This window comes from Phacochoerus africanus, chromosome 12, assembly GCF_016906955.1.
Source record: "Phacochoerus africanus isolate WHEZ1 chromosome 12, ROS_Pafr_v1, whole genome shotgun sequence".
Lineage (NCBI taxonomy): Eukaryota > Metazoa > Chordata > Mammalia > Artiodactyla > Suidae > Phacochoerus > Phacochoerus africanus.
In genome coordinates, this window is record NC_062555.1 from 55804993 (window position 1) to 55832616 (window position 27624).

General features: G+C 42.5%; 1 long non-coding RNA gene across 1 annotated transcript; it reads left to right on the forward strand.

Annotated features, from left to right (window-relative positions):
* The first annotated feature begins 531 nt into the window (after positions 1-531).
* On the forward strand, positions 532-27624 carry LOC125113027 (uncharacterized). Its single transcript, XR_007131307.1, has 4 exons — positions 532-669; positions 2349-2489; positions 3362-4709; positions 27499-27624. It is a non-coding gene; the product is annotated as an uncharacterized LOC125113027 (long non-coding RNA).

Sequence of the window (27624 nt, forward strand, 5' to 3'; positions counted from 1 at the left end):
TGTTTTGCATTTATCTTTGGAAGTTGGAGGGATATGAATAATAAATAAATGCAATGAAACGCTTCCGTGGCAATTGTCGGTAACACAAACACAGGATTTGAAGGCAGCAGCTGGACAACAAAGGAACAGTGCCTCAAGTTCAAGATTAGCTCACCAAAGCTTTTTTTTTTTTTTTCCAAAACAGTCACGTGGAAGTACAGTACCATTCCCTTCACCCTGCCTCTCCTCTCCCAGTAACTGAACCAAATTGGTTTTGTATGTTGACACTAAGTATCAGGCTTAGATGGAGGCTCCTCTGTATGTAAGGGGCGTTTCTTTTACTGCAAGTATCCTTTAAATATATTTCAAGTATTAGTCATTCAAAATACTTTCACATTTGTTCACTCAATTTTAATCAAAGGGAGGGATGTTTTACCAGCCCTTTTCTAGGCTCTTTTAACAAAAGGAGGGGGGAACAAACAGTAAGGAAGGATGGTTTAGAAATAAATGAGGGGTCACTGGGGGGAGAAATGGTTTGGGGGATGGGAAAGACCTGGCTTTGAATCTCATCCTTCTGATTTCTAGCGCTCTGACTTTGGCAAGATCTCTAAGCACTCAGAACTTCGGTTTCTTCTCCTGTTCAATGGAAATCATCCCTTTCTCACAGTAATCCCACTACAGTTAAGTCAGGTAAGACAGGTAAGAGTTCCTGGCACACAGTAGGCTGTTAGAGCAGTATCCATGAGGACGCAGGTTCAATCCCTTGCCTTGCTCAGTGGGTTAAGGATCCGGTGTCACAGTCAGCTGTGGTATAGGTCGCAGAGGCGGCTCAGATCTCGCGTTGCTGTCACTGTGGTCAGCAACTGCAGCTCCAATTCTACCCCTTGCCTGGGAACTTACATATGCTGTCAGTTCCGCTCTAAAAAAGCAAAAAAAAAAAAACGTGAGTAGTTTCTTCCGTAAGCCAACAGCACATGGATGGCAGAGAGGGAACTTTTGTCTCCAAGCAGGACGCCCTGGGCCCCTGGGCAAGCCCAGCTGAGTCTGGCCACTGACTGGCCTTGCTGGCTTTCCTCTATGAGTTGGATGCACATGGGTTCCCTACTTGCTCCAGTAGCAGCATCCTTTCCAGAAGTTTCCCCCACTCTCCTTCGCTATATTTGTTGCCTCTCTCATGGAAACTTGGGATGGGAGGAGTTTTAGGAAGAGGTTAACCCAGTGAGACCCAGCACCTTCTTACTTGCAGGCTCCTATCACCCTAGGCCACAATTAATATTTCTAAAGTAGGAAATCTCCAGGAAATCTGCCTTTCACAAATGTGCCTGCCTTACAAGCAGAGAAGCAACAACAGCAGTGTTCAAGATTTAAAAATACACATTAGGAGTTCCCACTGTGGCCCAGTGGGTTAAGAATCCCACTGCAGCAGCTTGGGTCACTAAAGAGGCAAAGGTTCCATCCCAGGCCCGGTGCAGTGGCTTAAAGGCTCCAGTGCTGCCACAGCTGTGACCTATGGATGTGGCCAAAAAATAAAATATGTATACACATTAGCATAACCAGCATTTCATCTGGCCTTGCTCTTTGAACTTCAAGATCCATTTAGCTTTTCCAAAACCTCTGTTACCTCCGTGGTAAAATGAGGTGCTTAATGAGAATATTTCTTTTCATGTTCTCATTTTTTTTTTTTAATGACTGCATCATAGCATATGGAAGTTCCTGGGCCAGGGATTGAATCTGAGCTGCAGCTGTGGCAATGCCAGATCTTTATTTAACACACTGCACCATGCCAGCGATCAAACCAGTGCCTCCACAGGGACAAGCCAGATCATTAACCCACTGTGCCACACTGGGAACTCCCATGTTCTCATTCTTTTTTTATTTTATTTTTTTGTCTTTTTAGGGCCATACCCATGGCATTTGGAGGTTCCCAGGCTAGGGGTCTAATTGGAGCTATAGCTGCTGGCCTACACCACAGCCACAGCAACGCCAGATCCAAGCTGTGTCTTCAACCTACACCACAGCTCACGGTAATGCCAGATCCTTAACCCACTGAGAGAGGCCAGGGATCGAACCCGCAACCTCCTGGTTCCTAGTCCGATTCATTTCTTCTGAGCCACGATGGGAACTCCCATGTTCTCATTCTTTATGTAGTCTCTGTGCTTTAGTAACTGTAAACTAGGGATAATAGTACCTCACAAATAAGTTATTGTGTGGCTTAAATGAGATAATCTGTGTAGTAGGTATAAATCTCAATCCACAAATTCTAATATATAATTTATTTTTCAATCACATTTTCTCTGAGCCCTAAGCCTCTGGGTTACTTAGAAATTTAACTGTGGATCTTTTTGGACCTTTTCTCCCTCCATCCCCAGAGCTCCAGTGCCGTATATGCTTCTAGGATGTAGCCGGAGGTGAGAAGTAAGGGATTCTGGTCTATCTTTGTGTTGTCACATCAGCCCTTCAGTCATTCTCCTGCCATACTTGTCTGGACTGGAGGAGAAAAAACACAACCTGTAAGTTGAGAATTATGTTTCATTCAATAGACTTACTAAGGACTTAAGCCTGGGACAACCTCTCGGATAGCTCTGAAGGACTTTCCAAAGCGGGGAGGAAGAAGCAGGAGGTTTTGCAACAAAAAACCAGTAGTCGAAATATCAAGGGGTTACTGTCAATTAAAAAACCACCAAGAAGGAGTTCCTGTGGTGGCACAGCGGAAAAAAAATCCAACAAGTATCCATGAGGATGTGGGTTCAATCACTGGCCTCGCTCAGTGGGTTAAGGATCCGTTGTTGCCATGAGCTGTGGTAATAGGCTGGCAGATGCAGCTCCAAACTGACCCCTAGCCTGGGAACCTCCATATACCTTGGATGAGGCCCTAAAAAAACCCCCAAAAAACCAAGAAAACAGAATACCAAGATAATCTCAAGTAACCGAATTTAGCACTTTTCAGTGTATGGGAATATGCAAGAATCTGGGCTCATTGAAATCATTCTTTTGATATGCACCTGAACTCTCTAGGGCCAGTCTCCTGTTTTTCTCTATCCTGAATCCCCTCAGGGTGCACAGTGGAGAGGCTACCCTGGCTGATGGCCTGCTGGCCAAAACATCCTTTGTTTACTGATGGGGTAGGCAGCATTCCTCATCGGTATGGGAGGTGAGAGAATCTGTGATTAGGCTGGGAAGTCCACTGCCTAGAATCCCTTCCTCTCTCTGAAGTCCACTCCCCAGGTCACTGCCAGGAAGCAACTCTACTTCCCCATGGATCGGGGACCCCTATTTTTCTCAATAGCAAGAATAAATTCCCTCCTGTTATCCATAGCAGGAGAGATTTCCACAGTCTGGTAGCCACTTATTTCCCAAAACTTCTCTTGCCGTCTTTTCACAGGTGCCCTCTACGCCAGCCACGCCAAGGACCCACCTGCAACTCATCCGGTCTGCCGTGTTCTCTCCGGCTTTACCGCTTTGACTTTGCCATCCTTTCCGCATGCAATTTCCTCCACGCCCTCCTCCCAACTTAAACCAGGTGTTATTCATTCTTAAGCTTACGCTCACTCATCACTTCATTCAAGAAGTCTTCTTTCATGCTGCCTCCAGACCCTGTGTGTGCTCCCTGCCTAGCACAGAAGTACCATGGCATCGATTCTATTGCATTGAAATAGCCTGGGTACAAGTCTCCTTTCACTGCTCATCTCAAAGCAGTTGGAATCTCATCTCTGTGTCGTCAGCCCCTGCCCGAAACAGAGCAAGTGCCCAGCGTAGACTGAAGTCAATTTCCTTCTTAACTGCAGCCCCGTCTCTGAGCCTCCCTCTCCCCTCTGTTCTCTCCTAACCCCCTTGCCCTCTGCACTCGAATCCTTGGCAGTGCTGCCTACATTTGAGCCATTCGTGTATTGATGTGACTACTGGGTGACCACAGACTTGAATGAATTTTATGTTCCCTCTCCCAGCCTTCTAATTACCAGAAAGGGATCTCAGCGCTCAGCCAGTTCTACCTCTTATGTAATGCAGGACCTGCTTCCTGGATGGTCACTTAGTCTTTGCTGAAAATAATCCCTAAAGCTTGGATACCGAGTGGATATAATGAAAGCATCGAGGAAAACATCCTGGCACATGGGAGCTGATTTGCTCTGTTGATGAGGACAGGGCGATCCAGTACCAACAGAAGCTGAGAAAGGAAGGGATATTTGGTTTTCTTCGGCAAACCTTCATTTCCTTTCAGATTACAGTCCAGGTGAAAAGGATGTGTGACTACCTCAATCTTTCGGGCTGTGTCCTGTGGGCTGGTTTTGGCTGGGACTCCACAGGTGAAATGATTGCAGCCTTCTGCTCGGGCTGCGAGGAGCCTTTGTTATCTCCGCAGCAAGTTTTGGACTCTTAACAGTTTTTGAAGAAGAAAAAAAGAGGCAAAGACAGTGGCTCTTTGTGTGTCTCAAAGGCAGCACTGTTTCCTGGGGCTGGCACGGCCCACGGACAACGTGCTGCCCTTCATGCGAGATTGTTTCACTGCCCCGACACATGGACTGCCCGGTGCCAGTCTTCATGCAGGAGAGAAACACTGGATGCCCCCTGCGATGGCAGGACCACTTACAAAGCAGCAAATGGAGACCACCTTCTGATGCCAACTGTCAATAATCCATCCTCATCCTCTCCTCAGGTCCCGGAGAGGCTTCCTGATACCTGGCTGATTTATGACGCCTGTTGCCCAGCAGTCAACCGTGGTCGTGAACTTAGAAGTGAGTTTCTCCAGATCTCTCCCTCACATTTCCTTTATTCAGATTCCTTTTCAAAAGCTGAAAATCGATGAGCAGCTCAGTCGTTCGGAATACTTATCTGTTTTTTAAAATTGAATTAGAATTGATTTACAGTATTAGTTTCAGGTGTGCAACATAGTGATTCCTTATTTTTATAGATTATACTTAAAGTTAATTATGGGGGGAGTTTTGTGGCGCAATGGGCTGAGGATATGATATGGCTGTTGTCACTGCAGCAGCTCAGGTCACTGCTGTGGCGTGGGTTCGATCCCCACTGGCCCAGGAACTCACACATGCCACAGGCATGGTGAAAATTAAAAATAAAAATAAAGTTAATTATAGGGAAATCCATCTGCTGATGCAGTCTGACTCCTTCATCCTGCACACTTCATTGTCTGAGACATTTAACAGGCATTTTTGAGGACCAGCTCTGTGTCACCCACTGTGCCTGGTTTCGAGGTACAGAGAGGAAAGACTTTTGTCTTGACAGAGATGAGAGATAAGTGACAGCTCGCTTGGTAATAGGTAATAACAGGGCACCGTGTGCCACGAAGCGCAGAGGAATGGTCATGGGACATGGCCAGTGGGAGTCATGGAGGCCTCACGGTGGCCGTGACTGAGTTGTCATGGTGGAAACACAGAAGTCAACCAGGGGCTGATGATGGGGGGAGCAGGGTGAAGGCCCAAGCATGTTTAGGGATGGAAAGTAATTCAAAATTTTTGGCGTGTGGAGCGGCAGGAGGTATTGATGAAAATAGAGATTTTGAAAATAAGCCTTGGGTGCCCTTTGGATTTTAGATTTTATTCTAAAGTAACTAGGAGCTTTTGAAAGATTTTTGCTAGATGGTGACATGGTCAAGTGTACTGGATGGCCCATGAGTCTGGACAATGAACTTGTCCCACACACAAGGCAGCACATTGCCAGTGAGTGGGCTATGCCAGCCCAAGGAGCAGTGCTGCCATGAGACATAAATGCAGGTTTCAGAAAGCTGGGGTGCATCCTTCACCCCCATAAGACTCGCCATTCTTAAAATTTATTTTAATTAAGTATATAGTTGATTTACAAAGTTGTGTTTCTGCTGGACAGCAGAGTGATTCAGTTAGATATATATTTATTCTATATGTTATATACACACACATTCTTTCTCATAGTCTTTTCCATTACGATTTATCCCAGGACATTGAATATAGTTCCCTGTGCTTTACAGTAGGACCTTGTTGTTTATCCATCCTAAATATATACTAGTTCACATCTGCTGTTCCCAAACTCCCAGTCCATTCCACCCCCATCTCCCCTCCCCCTGGCAACCACAGTTCTGTTCTCTGTGTCTGTGTAGACTCTGGGTTTTTTGTTTGTTTCAAGGGTTTTTTTTGTTTGTTTGGTTTGGTTTATTTTTGGCCACGCCCACAGCATGTGGAATTTCCTGGGCCAGGGGTCGAACTCAAGCCACAGCAGTGACAACACTGAATCTTTAACCCTCTGAGCTACCAGGGAGCTCCACGGACTCTTGTTTTGAGGGCAGAGTTGCTTTTACCCCATACCTCTAAAACCTAGCTTAGTACATAGTAATAGTTGCTCAACGAATGTTTGTTGAATGAATGAATGAATGAATGATTCCATCTTCTTGGAGAAGAGGGAGCAAGTGTAATCTTTCTTTTTTTAAAAAAAAAATTTATTGGAATATAGTTGACTTACCAAGTTCTGTCAATTTCAGGTGTACAGCAAAGTAAATCAGTTACACATATAAACATTCCTTTTCAGATTCTTCTCCCATATCGGTTACCACACAGTACTGAGTAAATTTTTCTGTGTATACAGTAGGTCCCCATTACCCATCTCTTCTCTGTATAGCAGTGTGTAGAGATCCATCCCAACCCCATAAATTAGCCCTCCCCTGCATCCCCTCATATTTCCCCTGTAATCTTTCTTTCAGGGGATTTCGTATCAGGTTTCTGGTACCTGAAGACCCCTATTCCTTTAGTCTTACATTTTCAGGTACCACACCCTGAGATCCTTCAATGACCCTTCCTGTGATGTGATTCTTCCCCCACCATCTTTATTGACCTTGTTCTCATTTGTCATTGCTCCTCTGATTAAAACGTGGGCCTGGAGTTCCCATCGTGGCTCAGTGGTTAACAAACCCGACTAGTATCCATGAGGACCGGGATTCGATCCCTGGCCTTACTCAGTGGGCCGGGGATCCAGTGTTGTCACAAGCTGTGGAGTAGGTTGCAGACATGACTCAAATACTGTGTGGCTGTGGCGTAGGCCAGCAGCTGTAGCTCCAGTTAGACCCCTAGCATGGGAACTTCCATGTGCTGTGGGTGTGGCCCTAAAAAGACAAAAAAAAAAATTTTTTTTTTTTTTTAAACGTGGTCAATGCAAACCCCCAGATAAACTTTGGCCTCAAGAAAGGCTCTCAGTGTCTCTTCATCTGACTTTTCTTCAATTCAGTTTCACCTGGTTATTTTGGCAATCCCTGAACTCTGCTGGCTCGGGTCATGCTTATAGTAAATTAAAATCCTGAAATATTTCCCATACATTCTATTTCTAAGCACTATCTCCTACAAGAATAAAATAAATTTTAAAATATGTCATGGAGGGAGTTCCTGTTGTGCCTCAGTGGTAACAAACCCAACCAGGATCCATGAGGGATGTGGGTTCGGTCCCTGGCCTCGCTCATTGGGCTAAGGATCTGGCATTGCCATGAGCTGTGGTATAGGTCATAGATGCAGCTCAGATCCTGCATTGCTGTGGCTGTGGTGTAGGCCAGAAGCTGTAGCTCTCATTCGACCCCTAGCCTGGGAACCTCCATATGCTGCGGGTACAGCCCTAAAAAGACAATAAAAAAGGTAGAAAATAAATAAAATGAAATAAAATATGTTCCTTATTTGGGATCACACCTTTTAGACTCAAATTTAGGGTTGTATATTTAGCTCTTTGAAACCTTAGTGTTTTCTTAGATCCATCGTTGCAGCCTATTAAGGCCATTTTAGCTACAACACTTCCAGGCTGATATTGTCTGTCTGCAAACACAGACTGTCCAGTGTGCTCAACAGTTGATTTACAATGTTGTGTCCATTTCTGCTGTACAGCAAAGTGATCCAGTCATGCGTATATATTCTCTTTCTCATATTATCTTCGTCATGCTCTATCGCAAGAGATTGGGTATAGTTCTCTGTGCTATACGGTAGGACAGAATTTTTTTTAAGCATAAAATTAAACATTGGAGTTGATTGAATGTAGTAAAGGCAAGCTAGATTTTGTTGAATTTTGTCTCAATCATATGCATACACACATATGTTCTATTAAGGCCTATATGGCACTATCAGAAACAGAGACGAATAATACTGCCCCATGAATCTCATAATTAAATTGGAGAATAAATATCATGCTACCTCTTAAAAACCGAGTAGATGAACAGAGACATGAACTGAAAGCCCCATTGTCACACTTCTAATTCTTGACTTTTAAAACGAAAACCCATTGTTTGACAGACAAGTCCTTTCCTTTGCATAGTGTTCTTGAAGCTGCAATCTAGCATTTTCCAGAGTTTCTGAAGGACTCAGGAACCTGAGTCTGGGGGGATTCTGGGCCCCCCGATCCAGTCCACAAGGCTCAGAACCTCTTTGTTTTTGTATGCTATGGTGCTACGTAAGGTTTTACTTGGGTTCCCAGTGAGGGTGAAAATTTCTCCGGATTAAAAAATTAAAAGGTTATGGAGTTTCCGTTGTGACACAGCGGAAACAAATCTACCTAGTAACCATGAGACCGCAGGTTCAATCCCTGGCCTCACTCAGTGGGTTAAGGATCCAGATTTGCTGTGAGCTCTGGTGTAGTTCGCAGACGCAGCTCAGATCCCAAGTTGCTGTGGCTGTGGTGTAGGCCAGCAGCTGCAGCTCCGATTCGAACCCTAGCCTGAGAACTGCCATATGCTGAAGGTGCAGCCCTAAAAAGAAAAAAAAATTAAAAGGTTAAAGTCTACTAACAAGGACCATACTTCCCTACCAAAACTGATTGGAAAATGCCTTTGACTTGCTAAATAAGCATGCAAAAATATAACAGCAGACCAGTCTAGTGTTGCCTGACTTTTACTTTAGGACTATTTCTCATGACTGCTTGTATTCTTCTGTTCAGTGATACATTTTCTAGACTCTAATGTTAATATATGGATTAGGGAGTTCCCATTGTGGCTCAGTGAGTTAAGGACCTGACACTGTCTCTCTGAGGATGTGGTTAGATACTTGGACTCACTCAGTGGCTTTAGGATCCAGTGTTGCCGCAAGATGTGGCGTAGGTCACAGATACGACTCAGATCTGGTGTTGCCGTGGCTGTGGTGTAGACCAGCAGCTGCAGCTCCAATTCACCCTCTAGCCCGGGGACTTCCATATGCTGCAAGTGCAGCCATAAAAAGAAAAAAAAAACATGTGATTAGCAATAAATGTGAATGTTATTCTGTTGAAGACAACAAATAGCTTCCCCAGTTGTTGGTAGTCATAGTTCCTGTGGACTCTGCTTGCATGTAACGGTCCTTGGTCTATAACCAGTTTTTCTGTTTTTTGGGGGTTTTTTTGGTCAAAAATATGATGTGATCGTCATTAAAGCTGCTCACAAATACTCCAATTCTTCTTGCTCCAGGCAGGCATCTGGTAGAATTGCTCTTCATGTTCTTGAAATGTGACTGGCATTAGCCAATGAAATGAAACAAGTGACATGTGTCACTTCTGGGTGGAGGCATTTCATTGCCAATAGTAGGTACTGCATGCTGCAACCCTCCACCCACGCCAACTAGGGAAATACTGGTGACAAAGGATGAGCACGCCCCCCTTGCAGATCCATGCCAGATGGGGAATAGAGTGAAAAATAAACCGTTATCGTCTTGAGCACCTGAGATTTAAGATTTATTTGTAACTAAAACAAAAACTAGCCCATCCTAACATGTGGTTTATCATACACTTATTTTCCTACACTTTAAGCCATATCTATTCCTGTTTTTTGTTCTGTTTTGGCCATGCCCATGGCATGTGGATGTTCTTGGTCCAGGAATCAAATCTGCACCATAGCAGTGACCCAAGCCACAGCAGGGACAATGCCAGATCTTTAAACCACTAGGCCACCAGGGAACTCTGTATTCTTTGTTTTAATATGTGTCTTTGTTTCTATAGTGATAAATTTTTTTTTTTTTTTAGGGCCGCACTTGTAGCATATGGAGGTTCCCAGGCTAAGGGTCCATTCAGAGCTGTAGCCACCTGCCTACACTACAGCCACAGCAATGTGGGATCTGAACCGCACCTGCAACCTACACCACAGCTCATGGCAATGCTGGATCCTTAACCCACTGAGAGAGGCCAGGGATTGAGCCTGCGTCCTCGTGGATGCTAGTTGGGTTTGTTAACTGCTGAGCCTCAATGGGAACTCTGATAAATCTTGATTATTCTTCTTACCTCGCCATACTGTTTACTGAGCTATAATAATCTGCTCTTCTGATTTTTCCAGTGGTTTTTTTTTTTTCCTGTGCAAGAGTCATATTGCAAAAATCTTTCTTGAATGAATATCAATAATGGGGCAGTGGGAAGTCATACTTTTTTCATTATATTTGGCAAAGAAAAAATATACTTTTTAGAGGCTCTCCACCCTTCAGCTGCAACTCATTACTATCTACCTAAATGCACTTAACTAGCCAGAAAGCAAATGTTTCCCATTACAAATGACATTTATCAGTTAATCTCAGGAATAGGTCTCCTTCAAAACTGATCTAATTTGGAAGTCACAGTTATGACTCACTACTGGATATCTCAGAGCTTTCAAAATGAAAAAAATGCAATGCATAATATGATTAACATTGACTTATTGCATCTTGTGTATGTATATATCAACCATGACTTTTATTTTTCTAATAGGACATTTTTTTGGCTACCAGTATTTGAATGCCTTCCTGAATATGCCTGGTAGTCTTTTGTGTGCATTAACACTTTACATTCTAAAGTTTTCATATAACATGTTACTATATTTTTAGAATGTCTTATTTTATCTTGTGCTGTTGCCCATAAATTTTTTTAAATGTTTGAGTTAATATTATTCAGACCTTAAACCTGATTGAAGTACAGGCAGTCCCCTCCCCAACTTCCACATGGATTTTGTTCTAAAAATTTATAGTCTCTCTTTTAGAGCTTGGGTGACATTTCCCAGAAATAATTCTGAAATCCATGGCTACTTTCCATCTTAACCACCCAAAGCCCCAAAGCCAATTTAACCTTTAAAGTAGTTAAAATGTGTGTGTGTGTGTGTGTGTGTGTGTTTCATCTTGAAAGTTTAATATGCAACAATGTTTGGGAAAACCAATTCTTTGGCATCAAAAAGGGCACACATTTATTTGGAGAAAACATTTGTTCCCCTAAACTTTCCTATGAGAAGGGAAGAAATGTGGCAGCCCTAGGAACACCTTTTTTCTCTTTCTTACAGCCATGAAAGCAATGATCTACTGGTGTGTGGGTGAGTGTGGGTGTGTGGGGGGGTGTCTAGGGCTCTTTTTTCCTCTTCGGATTGTTGAGCTGAGCCTCTTGATGTGTTCTGAGATGGATAGCAAGACAAAAAAGTCTTTGTAAATCAGACATTTCCTTCAAAATACTCTTACTTAATTTCATAGAGTAGCTTAAGAGATACAGATCCGTGTAAAAAAATAATGCAAAATTAGCTCATATGAGGTCTCATCCTGATTTTCCAGCCATAATGTATTGATCAGAATCTAATAAGAATATCAATCTAATAATAATTTTAATGAGGTAATGCAGCTACAAAAATTGGGGCCACAGGCAGAAGAATTAGAATGACTTTGAAACTCCTAAATTTGGAGTGTGGACCAAACACTATCTTCTTATTTAGTGTTTTCTTAGATCCATCGTTGCAGCCTATTAAGGCCATTTTAGCTACAACACTTCCAGGCTGATATTGTCTGTCTGCAATATCAGCTAATTCCGTATTGAATCAGCAGGGATGTTGTTTTCAGGCCTTGTTTGCTCCATTTTGAAAGCAATAAAATGACATCCCAGGAACAAAAGAGGGAAGAAGAAAGTCTGTGTTCTACTAAGGAATTTATACCATGATTCTGCCTTTGACCATAAGAATAGAGTACAGGGAAAGTCAAGAAGAAGATTTTTTTCTCTGCTAAGGAAAAAAAAAAGGAAATAGAGAAAGAGGTCTGAACAGTGTTGAATTTTACTTTATTTATTGATTGATTTATTTGCTATTTTAGGGCCACACCTGTAGCATATGGAGGTTCCCACTCTAGGGGTTGAGTCGGAGCTGTAGCTGCCAGCCTACACCACAGCTCATGGCAACACCAAATCCGAGCTGTGTCTGCAACCTACACCACAGCTCATAGCAACACTGGATCCCCGACCCACTGAGCGAGGTCAGGGATGGAACCCATGTCCTCATGGACCCTAGTCAGGTTTGCTAACTGCTGAGCCATGAAGGGAACTCCTGAACGGTGTTGAATTTTTTAAATCTTTTCAGCAGCTGTGCTCCAGATACTCAATCCATTGACAACCAGTCTTCCCATCACATCCTTTTTTTTTTTTTTTTTTTTGCTTTTTAGGGCCACACCCACGACATATGGAAGTTCCCAGGCTAGGGGTGGAATCAGAGCTGTAGCCCCTGGTCTACGCCACAGCAATGCCAGATCCCCGACGCCAGGGATCAAGGCCAGGGATCGTACCGACATCCTCGTGGATATTATCCTCATGGATTTCTTTCCACTGGACCACAACGGGAACTCCACCATCACATCTTGAAGAGTGAAAGTAGAGTCAACAGTGAGGTTAAAGGGTCTGGAGGAGATTATCTTATTGTTAAAACTGCCTAGGAGGCCGATGGAATTTCCTACAGGTTGCCAGGATCCACTTGTTTGTGAAGTTGAATAGAGAAGGCCAGGAAATTTGAAAAATCTGGGAAAAGGTGAAGCAAAATAAAGCATGGTATAAGGAATTTCTCAGGGCCCTAATTTTGAGCCAGGAGATCTGGGTGTTGATCTCTCTCCTACACTAACCCGGTCACTTTGAGGATGGAGACATAGTTTAACCCTCTGCAAAGAGAGCTCATTGGATTATTTGCTCACTAAGTCCTTCCCAACCTCACTTTGTCCGTCAGTGACCTCTCCTCAGTTTCCTCGGTCAGATAAGAGACCTGTCTAGATCCTAAGGGGCGGTACGAATGTTGGCTTTAAATAACAGTAGTGGCAGCAGGCACAGGGCCAGTCACTGAAACTTACTCTGGGCAAGAGTCTCTGCCGAATCCCTCACATGCCTTATCTCACTTAATCCTCAAAATATCCTTAGAGATTTGATGTATTTTTTTCCCAAGTCCTCCCAGCTCTAAAATGCCTAATGTGGAAAGAAGTGGTGAATATTGATCTTTTTATCATCTGCTCATAAATGAACTGCTGCCATAGCAGCTTTAAGTGAAAACATAAATTGAATATATCCATTTTTTTTTTACTGGAAATCAGATGTCTTATGTGTGCTAGCAACCAATTTTAGTTTAGGTAACATTTGGATACACTCCTGGGTGTTATTTATGTGCACTAAGTACACTCATAAAATCATCCAGTATTAGAACTAACAGATCTTAAAGAGTAGCTAGTGATGTGCTGCTCAAAATTGTAGCTGCTAGCTGTGACTATTTAAAAATTTTTTTATGTTAAAATGTCTTTCTTATTTCGTTGACTGGTTTCTCTTTCTTGGGTTACTACCATATGGCTTTAATTAATTTATATGGAAGCAATTATCTATTAGGTCTAGGGACTATTTCAACTGTAATTTTAACTAATTAGATGAAAAACTTATTTCCTCAGTTACCAGCCACAGTTCACCAGACTCATGCAGCTCCCATACTGATCAGTGAGTTTACAGAACATTTGCATCATCACAGAACTTTCTTTTGGTTCTAGTGACTACATCCTAACTCGACCGCTTTGTAGCCATTAGGATGCTTTGGGTCGCGAGTCAAAGAAAATCTGGCTCCAAATGACTTGACCAGAGAATAAAAGCATGGGGAATTTATTGGTTCAGGTAATTGGATAACCCAAGACTTAACTGAGGGGTTCTTTTTTTTTTCTTTTTTTTTTCTTTTTTTGCTTTTTAGGACTCACCCGTGGCATATGGAGGTTCCCAGGCTAGGAGTCGAATGGGAGCTATAGCTGCCAGCCTATAACACAGCCATAGCAACGCAGGATCCGAGACTCCCAACATAGGGCTTCTCAAGACCATATGGGCTCCTACTCCTGTTGTCTGTTTATCTCTCTTGTCTACCCTCCCTCACTTCCTTCCCTCCCCTCAATGCATCAGCTTGTCTCAAGGCCAGGTCCATTCATGGTGACAATAACTCTAATAGTTCCAGAAATTCCCATCAGGGGAAGAAGAATTTGGGGCAGGAGAAGTTAGAAGCGTGAGAGAACTGACTTCTCCGAGGCCTTGCCTAATATATAATCATGTCTCACTGACCCAAATTTGATGATGTTTATCTCTGAGTAATCCTTATGGCCAGAGAGATAAATCGTTCTGGGTTGAAGCCGGTTGGACCCATGCCTGGGTCAATCCCACTGTAATTACTGTAATTTCATGACTAATATACAATGGATTCACAAAGAGATTTCCCCCAAAAAACTCAGAGTACTTTACACAGTGGAAAAGAATAGACTCATTTGCTGTCGTGGCTCAGTTTTTGTCTCGGTGAGGATGTGAGTTTGATCCCTGGCCTCGCTCAGTGGGTTAAGGATCCAGTGCGGCCACAAGCTGTGGCATAGGTCACAGATGCAACTCAGATCCACTGTTGTGTGGCTGCAGTGTAGGCCTCAGCTGCAGTTCCAATTTGACCCCTACCCTGGGAACTTGCATATGCTGCAAGCACAGCTGTAAAAAAAAAAAAATTGGAGTTCCCGTCGTGGCGCAGTGGTTAACGAATCCGACTAGGAACCATGAGGTTGCACGTTCGATCCCTGGCCTTGCTCAGTGGGTTAAGGATCTGGCGTTGCCATGAGCTGTGGTACAGGTTGCAGACGAGGCTCGGATCCCGAGTTGCTGTGGCTCCGGCGTAGGCAGGTGGCTACAGCTCTGATTCGACCCCTAGCCTGGGAACCTCCACATGTCGCGAGAGTGGCCCAAGAAATGGCAAAAAGACAAAAAAAAAAAAAAGATATGTATCACTGGCTCAGTATTATAGAAGGTACAGAATTATTGGATGCACCACAGGAATGGGAATTCAATTTCAAGAGCTTTGCCCAGACCTAAGGAGGGGAGGCTGGTGAAGGAGAAACCTCCAGGTCTGCTACTGGAGAAACCTGGGTAACTGAGTTAACCTTTACTAATTCGGCTTTTAGATCACATTTCCCTTGCATTTCCTATAACGCAAGTCAGTGTAATTTTGAGGTCTCTGAGTCTAAATTAATATTTTCTAAAGCTCTTTGACACTCCAGACTTGAGGGCATTTTTTTTTTGGATGAAAGATACTGTTATCAAATTTTATTTAGGAAGGAAAGGGTACCAATAGTCAATCAAGTACATTTCTTTCAAGCCTTTGCTCTCAGTTTTTAATAAATATGAAATCTGAGCCTTATATTTTTAAATGTCTTGTTTATATAAATATAGAAAAGAGGAACGCCTCAGTCTGCTCCTTCCCCAAGTATAAATACACAAAAGAAGAATCCACACAAGTCTGTTTACAATTTAGAACAACAACAACCAAAAAAAAAAAAAGAAAGAAAAAGTCATGGTGATGAGTCCAGAATGTCCAAGCCAGTTTTAAAGCAGCTGGCCTTTGCGTTGCTAAGTGTGTTTATTTTTTCCGTTCTCTCCTGAAACCATAGTTGCTACAAAATCCCAGAAACAGAAACTGCCCTGAATTTACAGAACTGCCTTATTCCATCAAACCCCATCACCAAACTGTGATTACATGGGTGTGAAGACTAAAACAGCCCAAGATTCCTGAAATGTCACATATTTGCCATTTGACCAAAATGGAACCAAGCCTGTCGGTTTGCCTCATTACTTTTTGAAAAAGGAAAAGTGATTACCCATGGAAATGCTCTTAACATTGTCCTTATTTTCTTCTGAAGAATCACATCCCTTCATAGAGAAATTGTAGTCCTTGTCAAAGGGATCAGCCTACCCACCAAACAGAGACTCTCAAAAAAGGATCAAACTATCCCAAACTCTGGTGTTAGTGTTACGCTCCAAGGCACTAGTTAGACAGCTGGGCATCCGCTTAGAACATGCTGTCACCTGTATTAGCTCATAATGAATCGCTTGCTCTCCGTCAGAGCGGCTGCCCACCTTCCGTTAGGCTTCAGCATCAAGTCTTTCAGGCCAGTAACTGCAACTCTTCTCTGAACGAAATGAACCGGCCTCTTCCTCTATCACAGGAAGCATTGTAATGACCATCGATTGTGATGGGGTGCGTTCTTCCCACATATAAACACCCGTCGTAGAAATGAGCAGACCCATGAGTCTACTCGGAGGCTCTAACAATGGATTCTACCAATAGGATCGTTATTTTCCTGTTTGTCTGTTTATGTGCTTTAGAAGTTTTTGAAGATGGCAACAGCATATTTTATTCATATTATTGTCTCATATTAGCTTCTTATTTAAGACAGCAACCACACCTATCAGCTTCACTCTCGCCAATGTCTGTCTTCTTTCTTAAGGTTAAAAAGAAGTAAATGAGGAAGTCAGAAGCCTCAGCCTTTTCTCCACCCCTCACCACACACCTGTGCCTTTCAGGACAAATATTTGATGACCCTGGGACAAAAAGCATGCTGTTCTGGACCTTATAGTATTATAATGTACTCAAAATAGGTTATGGATACGTTTAAATGGTACTGATATTCTTTTTTGGCTCTCAGATAATAGTAGTAAATCACTAATTAGGGGAAGGAAGTGAATATATATCTGAGTCTTTAATCAAGTTTAAACCTGGGGAAACCTATCAAATTGATGAGGAAAACAACATTCTCCTTAGGTGGCGTGTTGACTGCGCTAACAGAAAAAGAAATCCCCTCATATTTATTTACCTGCTTCACTCCAAGAAACAACACCCTGTGATGTCAACAAAGATGCTGAGCCTTTACTCCTAAGTTACTGATGATGGCTCCTAATATCAGTCTTCATCTCAGCAGGAGCCAAGACACATGTTTTTATAGATTTCCTAAGGACGTAGAAAAAAATGAGATGAATTAAAACAGAGCTTGAGAACAAATACTTTCTCTGAAGAATCTTAGAAAGAATAAGATGCAGTGTCAGGGTTGACATTGAGGTAAAGATCCAGTTCTGATGTTTCAGGTCAGTGTGGCCTTGAGAAAGCCACTTCAACTGGCTGAGAGTCTGTCTCTTCACCTACAAAGTGGGGCTAATCATGCTCCCCCATATAATTGTCCTGAAGTTACCTTGAAGTTTGTTTGTAATCCAACGATCAAAGCCAATGGCCCTTTCTGTCTTTGTGCAGCCTGAGTTTTCTGCATATACAGTTAAGTTTCCTCACATGCTCTCCTTTCATCATGTGACACTCTGTGGCTTCCACTCCCAACTTTAGAATAAACTTTCTATATCCGTATCTTTTGTTGCCTTTCTCCGTGCCTCCTAAAGTGAATGCCCCTGAAATTGTCTCTCTGGGCCTTTCCTCCTCTCTCATTCTCCCCTCAGCCCCCACCCCCCAATCTCATGGACAGTTCTCACATCTGTGTCTCTAATTCACAGCTCTGCTCTCGGATCCGCACTGTTTCCAATTGCCTGATCAATAGACCCACTTGGAAAGTGCATAGGTAATTAACACTCATGACTGACAGCTACTTACAGAGTTCTCTTGTGGCCAGTGGGTGAAGGGTCTGGCGTTGTCACTGCTGTGGCTTGTGATTGCTGTTTCTATAAATGGCACCGTTTTCTTCCTAATTCCCCACTATCAAAATGTCAGGAATATAATCGACGTCTTTATTCCTTCTCCTCCTGATTTTCATATTTGGTTGGTTTGCCCTCTGCAGAATGCTTTTGTACCTACTTCCTTCCACTTTCTAGGGCACTGCCATGGCTCCAGCTTACCTTGCCTCCTGTGTAAACTATTCCAGCAGGTTTTCTGCATATCTAGTTCACCTCTAATTCATTCGCTACATGTAGCCAGAACAATCTTTCTAAAGCACAACTCTGGACAGATCATTCTCCCAAAGCGCATACTTTTAAAGACTCTGATTGCACATGAGCTCAAATTCAGCCTTCTTATCTTGGTTCCATTTATCCATTCCTTTCGTGTATATTGATAGTTATACAATAGTTATGCTAGAAATACAGTGAGAAAAACAGCATGATTCCTGCCCTCACTGAATCTTCAGTCCAGGATGGAAGGCAAACATTGCAAGAATAGGCAAACAAATTAATTAGAATTGTCAGCACTTTATGAGAGAGATTATTTTTCAAGTGACTTCATTTGGTCCGGAGGATCAGAGAAGGCTCTCCCACAGAAGTTTTATTTCTATATAGCATATGTGTAGTGACTTCAGTTTTCTTAAATCCTCTACTCATAATCAATCTTTCATTCAAACTGAACAACCCAGAATCTTTGATGATGCCTTCTTCAAAGGCACTTGATGATGTGTTGTTCATGCTGAAGCATTTATTTATAATATATTCTACATATTTTTCAAGTCCCACCTCTTTTGTGTAGGCTTTTTAGTAATTTCTCCTATCAGCTGTGAGTTCTCGCTCCCTTAAGCCAATGGTCCAATGATTTTTTTTTTTTTTTTTGTCTTTTTGCTATTTATTGGGCCGCTCCCGTGGCATATGGAGGTTCCCAGGCTAGGGGTCGAATCGGAGCTGTAGCCATCGGCCTACGCCAGAGCCACAGCAACGCAGGATCCGAGCCGCGTCTGCGACCTACACCACAGCTCACGGCAACGCCGGATCGTTAACCCACTGAGCAAGGGCAGGGACCGAACCCACAACCTCATGTTTCCTAGTCGGATTCGTTAACCACTGCGCCACGACAGGAACTCCCCAATGATCTTTTTAAAACCAGACCTGTTTGGAGGATACACGGTCAAGATGCAAAAATTAGTTGTATTTGGAGTTCCCTTGGTGGCACAGTGGGTTAAGGATCCAGTGTCATCACTCACTGCTGTGGTTCAGCTTGTAGTGTGGCGTGGGCTCATTCCCTGGCCCCAGAACTTCTGTATGATGCTGACATGACCCCCCAAAAAATATTAGTTGTATTTCTAGTACTAAAAATAAACAAATAGAAAATGAATGCTTAACAATACACCTATGACTTCCTGAAGGCTCAGAGGACAGCATTTTTTAAGCAATAAACTTTTGTGGGTTTTTTTTTTAATTAGGGCCACACCCATGGCATAGGGAGGTTCCCAGGCTAAGGGTCAAATTGGAGCTGCAGCTGCCAGCCTACACCACAGCCACACCAATGCAGGATCTGAACCTTGTCTGTGACCTACACCACAGTTCACGGCAACGCCAGATCCTTAACCCACTGATAGAGGCCAGGGATCGAACTTGTACCCTCGTAATACAAGTCAGGCTCATTACCACTCAGCCACAATGGGAATTCCCAATAAAGTATTTTAAAATTATGATATGTACATTGTTTTTTAGACAATGCAATTTCATTCTTAATAGACTACAGTACACTCTAAACATAATTTCCATATACACTGGGAAACCAAAAAATTTGGGTAACTCGCTTTGTTGAAAAAGTTGCTTCAGAGTTCCTGTCATGACTCAGTGGTTAACGAACCTGACTAGCATCCATGAGGATGTGGGTTTGATCCCTGGCCTCGCTCAGTGGATTAAGAATCCGGTGTTGCCATGAGCTGTGGTGTAGGTTACAGACACGGCTCAGATTTGTGTTGCTGTGGCCATGGCGTAGGCCGGCAGCTACAGCTCTGATTGGACCCCTAGCCTGGGAAGCTCCATATGCTGCAGGTGCATAGCTAAAAGACAAAAAGAAAAAAGAAAAAGTTGTTTCATTGCAGTTTTCTGGAACCAAACCTGTAATGTCTCTTAAGTATATCGGTACAGGTATATACATACATAGATACAGACATATACGCTTAGAAATGAATGACAGCAGTAATACAAAGAATGCAAAGAGTTGGCTGGTTAATTTTTTTTTTGTCTTTTTGCCATTTCTTGGGCTGCTCCCGCAGCATATGGAGGTTCCCAGGCTAGGGGTCGAATTGGAGCTGTAGCCACCAGCCTACACCAGAGCCACAGCAACGCGGGATCCGAGCCGCGTCTGCGACCTACACCACAGCTCATGGCAACACCGGATCCTTAACCCACTGAGCAAGGCCAGGGATCAAATCCGCAAGCTCATGGTTCCTAGCCGGATTCGTTAACCACTGCGCCACGACGGGAACTCCCCAAGAATTGGGTTAATTCTTTTTATTTTAAGCTACACTATTCGTGAAGTAGTACAGTGTTATTTGAAAGTGGACTTTGATTAGTTGTAAATATATATTAATAATAGCTAAAAAACTGGAAATAATCCAACTGGATACATCAGTAGTTGAATGGACAAACTGTGGCAAATTCATATAATGCAGTATATTCCTACTCAGCCACATCCACCAATCTCAAAAACAGGATGTGGAGTCAAAGAAGATAGTCACAAAAGTATAAAAACTCTATCTTTCCATATAGGAAGTTAAAGAACAGGCAAAATGAATCCATGGTGATAGAGGTCAGGACAGAGGCTGCCCCTGGGTGTTGAGGGTTAACTGGAAGAGACAGAGAGAACTTTCTAGAGCAATGGAAATGCTGTTGTCTTGACTGGGGTGGTGATTTCATGGGCTTATACATTTCTCAAAATTTACCAAAATGTATCCTTCAGATTTCTGCATTTTCTTCTCCATTCACCTTGCTTTAAAAATTAGACCAAGATTAATCTTGTCAGGTAACAGTTTATAAAGCTTGCATTTCCAAATATTTATTTTCTCCTGTGTATTTATTTAATTTTTTAAAGCAGGCTTCAAATTTCTACTCTAAGTCATTAACTATATGACATCTATTCAGACTTAAAATGCATCTGTTGATAAAAATCGTCAATATTTCTGAGCCTTTCCTTCATCGAAGAGTTACAGGTTTTAAGAAATAAAAGAGGGTTGAACCACCATGCTATGGAAACAGAAGTGAGATGGAACAGGCTTCAAGACTGAAATGAAATGCCACGAACAAAGATAGAGAATGACGAAGCAAGGGAAGAATGATTAAAAATTACCCGAAGAACGAAGCCCCCTAGGACACATGCAATAGAAATTGAGGGTGTGAATAACCACCAAGCAACGATCCATGTGAGGGAACCTCAGTCAGGAAATATGTGTTAGAACTGGGAGCCCTGCAGTGACCTTGGGTCCTGTCCTCATACCACGCATACCTCTCATTCCACGGGACACAAATATGCCTTTCATATTAGAAAGAAGACTATTTCCTATATGCTGGGCCTTTCCAGGGGCCGTCAGCAAGCACAGAGAGAGACACAGAGAAGCGACTTAGATTTCCTAAAACCTTTCTTTCTTCCCAGACAACACTCGTTCTCTGAAAGTTTATTCACTGGACTCATGACGTGCTCTATTTGAGAACAAGATTTTAACATGAATTTGCAAGAAAAGAGATAATTTGAACAAAAAAGAAGTGTTCATAGAATGGGTAATTTTTAAGATCTGCTAGAAGAGGGGGTGTTGTGCTGGCAACAGCTACTGTCCCCTGGCTTTGCTCTATATTAGAATTGTCTGCACACTCTGCTTTCTCTGTTCAGCTATAAACAATGTGAGGGCAGGAATTGCATTTTACCTTGAACATGACTGGAGAGGAAGCATTATTTGCTCAATGAAAGTTAATCAAGAAAAAAAAAAGAAAGTTAATGGAATCGATTTTCTACTTTTTTCTCTGCATTTCGGGGCGCTCCCAGCTTCCCTCTGGCACAAGTTCCTCTAATCTGGTTCTTTCATGGGTCTTTTGAGTGTGTTTTGAAGGTGAATATTTTTTATTCATTCGTGCATCTCTTACTGATTTCTTCCCTCTTTCCCGAGGAGCTCAGCAGCTAAACAGATAGACTGTTTCCATCCCTGGGATGAGTCCTGTTTTCTCTATGATTTCCTCCAAAAGAAAGAGCAATAAATAAAACAGGGCAAACATGAGCTGTGTCAACATAGCAAAACACCTGCAGGACAACAACTTGAAGCTGACAAAGATTGCACAACTTTTTAATGGTTTGTCCTGGATCCAACAGTAAGATTTTCCTGACAGTAACTCTCTCCCTGCCAAAGAGATCGTGACCCTTGAATCTGGGAGAGAAATGGAGAATAGTGCTGTACTGTTGCTTCTGGGATTGACAGGAGAAAATATGTGGTTGGAATCTTGGTCACAGAAAAAAGAGGTTGTATGTAGATTAGCATACGAGACAGAAAATGATCATGGTGATAGCAGCCAAAACATCTAAAATATACACAGGATGTACAGTTTGCAAAGCAGTTTTATACACATTATTGTCCCTCCTCCCCCAAGAGATAGACAGACACACACAAACCAAGGGGGTAGCTGTAATTTTGTTCATTGTAACGGATGAGAAATGGACTCTGAGCAATCGGAGTATTTATTTATTTATTTGCTTTTTAGGGCTGCGCCTGTGGCATATAGAGGTTCCCAGGCTAGGGGTACAATCAGAGCTACAGCTGCCAGCCTACACCTAGGGATCTGAGCCCTGTCTGTGACCTACACCACAGCTCACAGCAATGCCAGATCCTTAACCCACTGAGCGAGGCCAGGGATCGAACCGGAAACCTCATGGTTCCTAGTCAGATTCATTTCTGCTGCTCCATGACGGGAACTCCCTGAACAATCAAAGTATTTACTCAGTCACAAAATCATGTTCCTCCTTCATTTTTCTGACTCCTATGCATTAATCATCTAATTCAATTTATGAAACATGTAATATTATTGATTCCTCAGCTTCGATACAACATCATTTAAAATTTGTTGAGTTCAATGAGTTGGCCAGTTATAAAATAAATACGCAAACTTGATCACTTTTTTGTATACATAAACAGTTTGAGAATATATAAGCACAAATCACTATAAAGTATGAAATACCTAAGAATAAGCATAATAAGAAATATGAATGCCATGAAAAAATGATAAAATTTCACTGAGGGTGATGAAAGAAAACAAATAACTGAAGAGAAAAATCTGTGTTCATTAATAGCAAGCTCAATATTCTATTCTTCTATATGAAAAGTGAATTCTTTCCAAATTAATTTATCCATTGAATACTATTTTGATTAAAATCTTAACGGGATTTTTTTGAGATGACTAAGCAAACAAGAACAGCCAAAAAACAAATGAACAAATGAAAGAAAATACTACTAAAGAAGGTACCTTGGAGTTCCCTGTGGCTCAGTGGTTTAAGGATCCAGTGTTGTCACTGCTGTAGCATGTGTTTGATCCCTGGCCCAGGAACTCCTGGATGCTGTGGGCACAGCAAAAAGAAAAAAAAAAGAAAGAAAGAAAGAAAAAAAGGAGCCTTACTTTACCAGGTTATCACTAATGTCAGACACAGGGTAAAAAAATATATTTTCAGCTCTGAACTTGTTCTCACATCCAGACTGAGCTTTCCAACTGTTGGTGGACCAGAAGTCCAGCCAGAACTTTGAAGTCAACACATCTACAGCTCCCCTTCCCAAAATAGCTCCCCTGTAATCAATTAAACCACAAGTCCGATGGATTCAAACTATCCAATAGTTCTCATCTATTTCCACCAAGACTATCCTCTTGTTTCTTTTTCTTTCTTATGACTACACCTGTGGCACATGAAGTTCCCAGTCTAGGGGTTGAATTGGAGCTACAGCTGCCGTCCTACACCACAGCCACAGCAATGCCAGATCCGAGCTGCATCTGCGACCCACATCATAGCTCATGGCAATGCTGGATCCTTAACCCACCTGGTGAGACCAGGGATCGAAGCCGAATTCTCACGGACGTCAGGTGAGGTTTTTAACCTGCTGAGCCACAGTGGGAACTCCCCACCACGACAATCCTAATCATGCTCTTAGTTTTCTATCCCAAAGCTGTGGCCACCGTCCTTGCTCAGATTTGGGGTCCTCTCCTCTTCTCTATACTTGAGCTCCATCCAGCCATCCCTCTGCCAACCCTGCTGCTACTCGACTGACCACCATGAAGAGACCCCTGGTCATTTCACTCAGTCACATGCCTCGAAACTTTGAGTGACCTTCCCATTGTCTACTAAGCGGAGTCTAAGCTCTTTGGACGATACGATTAAAAGGTCTTGTACTTTTTAGCCCCTACCTGTCTCCCAGGCTTTATCTCTCATTAACCTCCTTTCTGAAAACTAAGGTCTCGTCAACCTGAGCTGCTCACGGGGCCCTGGGGATGGATTCCACTTTGCTATTTCTGTGATTTTACTAATTCTAGAATGCCCTTTCCTCCCAATTCTGCAGGCCCCAGTTCTACCCCGCCCTTTAATCTCATCTCATGTCTAATTGATTTCCTCTTCTGAGAGGTTTGCCTTTATCAATCCTTTGGTACCAAAGGTTCTACCTTACAGCATGATCATTTGTGGACAAATTTGAGTTGATTCTACTGGAATATAAATCCCCTATAGGACATTGCTTATTTGCTTGTGTGTATTTCATAGCTCCCATCATAGTGCTTGACAAAGAATAAATGATCATTTTATGTGTTGAACCCATCAATTCCTTTTAACAGCTACAGAATGGTCTGCTCTAGAGATGTACCATAATTTATTGAACCAATCTCAGTGATAGCCATTTTGCCTAATGCTCATTCTCTATGGGATAGGTGTTCATACAATTGATTCAAACAATTGAAAGCTTAACAAACATTTAGTTTGAAGAAACTGAGTGATATACTGAGTTATAAATTCAAAAAGACTGGAAGTAGAACTTGAAAGTACCAACAGCTTTGTTTTTTTGTTTTTGTCTTCTTTTTTTTTTTTTGGCAGGGCCCGCAACATGGGGATATTCCCAGGCCAAGGATAGAACCCACACCACAGCAGTGACCTGAGCCACAGCAGAGACAGTGTTGGATCCTTGACTGCAAGGCCAGCAGGGAACGTCTAATAAAATTCATTGTATTTTATTTTTATTTGTTCGTTTGTTTTTGCTTTTTAGGGCTGCACCCACAGCATATGGAAGTTCCCAGGCTAGGGGTTGAATTGGAGCTACAGCTGCTGGCCTACACCACAGCCACAGCAACGCAGGATCCGAGCCATATCTTCAACATAGACCACAACTCACGGCAGCACTGGATCCTTAACCCACTGAGTGAGGCCAGGGATCAAAACTGCGTCCTCATGGATACTAGTTGGGTTTCATTACTGCTGAGCCACAATGGGAACTCCTCAAACTCACCTTAGAATCCTGTGTTCTGGAGTTCCCATAGTGGCTCAGCAGTTAATGAACCCGACTACTATCCATGAAGACTCGGGTTCGATCCCTGTCCTCGCTCAGTGGGTTAAGGATCCAGATTTGCTGTGAACTCTGGTGTAGGTCGCAGATGTAGCTCAGATCCCAAGTTGCTGTGGCCATGGCATAGGCCAGCAGCTGCAGCTCTGATTTGACCCCTAGCCTGGGAACCTCCATATGCCACAGGGGCTGCCCTAAAAAGACAAAAAACAAAAACCTGTGTTCTATTTGCAGTAAAATATGAAGACACTTTTTACGTGTTTTTTAACTGTCCTTTAAGGATTAGACAATGATTGGAAAGTGCTAAGAAATCGCTATTATGATGCCAATTATTGGATTGTCCTTTCTTTGTCACTTAAAAATAAATTTTTCTATCTTTACACTTTTAAGCATCTATTTTACATTTTTAAAAACATGCAAATTTTAAAATACTCAAAATATTATATTACAATGAAACTTAGAAGAAGAGTAAATGTGAGTAAACCTTGTGTATATGTTGGGTTTTGAATAGAATAATTAGGTTTCAAAATGTTCTCCCTTTCTGCAGAGCCCTCTCTTCTCCATTCCTGAAATGATTAAAGAAAGTGTATCTTATTCATGCTTAGAAATTCAGAGAATTTGGAGTAGATTTACCCATGACTCTGTGAGTTGCAGAAACACAGTCAGTTTCAGACCGAGTTAATCAAGTATTTATCAAGCATGGAGCGCCACTCCCCTATACAGAGTTTGATGACAGGTGGACATTGCAGGGAAAGATAAAAATCCCTCAAGCAGTCTTGACAAACTAGGAAAAGGTCACTTAAAAAAGGAAAAATAGGTTAACATTAAAATAGTTTTCTTTCTTTTTTTTTTGTCTTTTTGCCTTTTCTAGGGCTGCTCCCTCTGCATATGGAGGTTCCCAGGCTAGGGGTCGAATCGGAGCTGTAGCCGCCGGCCTACGCTAGAGCCACAGCAACGCGGGATCCGAGCCGCATCTTCGACCTACACCACAGCTCATGGCAACACTGGATCCTTAACCCACTGGGCAAGGGCAGGGACCGAACCCGCAAGCTCATGGTTCCTAGTCAGATTCGTTAACCACTGCGCCAGAAACTCCCAAAATAGTTTTCTGTAATATTAAAAACCAGATGAGTGTGAAGCAAATATTAAAATGTAAAATTATATAATCAATTTTATAAAATGCATAAGAATTCTACATAATAATTACAAACAATTGGACATATTACTTTAAGTGTTTGGCATTTGTTCATTAAATTGTCAAAACAAGATCAGTGTTGTTCCTATTTTGCAGATTGGAAAACTGAGAAAAGAGTGGTTGATGGGAGTTCCCGTCGTGGCTCAGTGGTTGATGAATCCGACTAGGAACCATGAGGTTGTGGGTTCGATCCCTGGCCTTGCTCAGTGGGTTAAGGATCCGGTGGGGAGCTGTTGCTCCAATTTGACCCCTAGCCTGGGAACCTCCATATGCCGTGGGAGTGGCCCTAAAAAAGACAAAAAGACCAAAAAAAAAAAAAAAAGAGTGGTTGACCAAGTTTGCAAAGCCAGGGTGCAATCAAGCTAGGATTTAAACCTTGGCCATGTGAGAGCAGAATTTGACCCCTTAGCTGCAATTCTGTTTTGACCCAGCATAAAAGATAATGTGGTACTTTCCTTCTTGCTGCTGCTACATACAACTGAAAATCTGGACAGTATATATAAAACAGATAAAATAGGATTTCCCCTTGTGGCACAGTGGAAACGAATCTGACTGGAGTTTGATCCCTGGCCTCACTCAGTGGGTTAAGGATTGCTGTTTCTGTGAGCTGTGGTGTGGGTCAAAGACATGGCTTGGATGCTGCGTTGCTGTGGTGTAGGCTGGCACCTACAGCTCCGATTAGACCCCTAGCCTGGGAACCTCCATATGCCTCAGGTGCAGCCCTAAAAAGCAAAATAAATAAATAAATAAACGGTTAAAACATGAGTACATAAAAAGATGTTCTGTCAATAGCCATTAGGGAAATGCAAATTAAAACCACAATGACTTATTACTATGCAGTTATCAGAATGGCTACAATAAAAAATAATGATCACACTGAATGCTGGCAATGATGTGGAGAGACTGGATCAGTCACACACTGCTGGAGGGAATGTAAAGTGGTAGAGTCACCCTGGGAAACACCCTGAAAAAAAACCCTATAATTAGCATATGACACAGTAATTACACTCCTGGGTATTTATCCCAGAGAAATGAAAACTTATGTTCATGCAAAAACCTGTACACAAATATCCTTTATTGCAGCTTTATTTGTAACAGCCCCAAATTGGGAAGAATCCAGTTGTCCTTCTTCGAGTGCACGGAAAAGCAAACTCCGGATGACCACAGCATGGAAGACAGCTCAGTGACAAAAAGGTACAAACTTTTTTT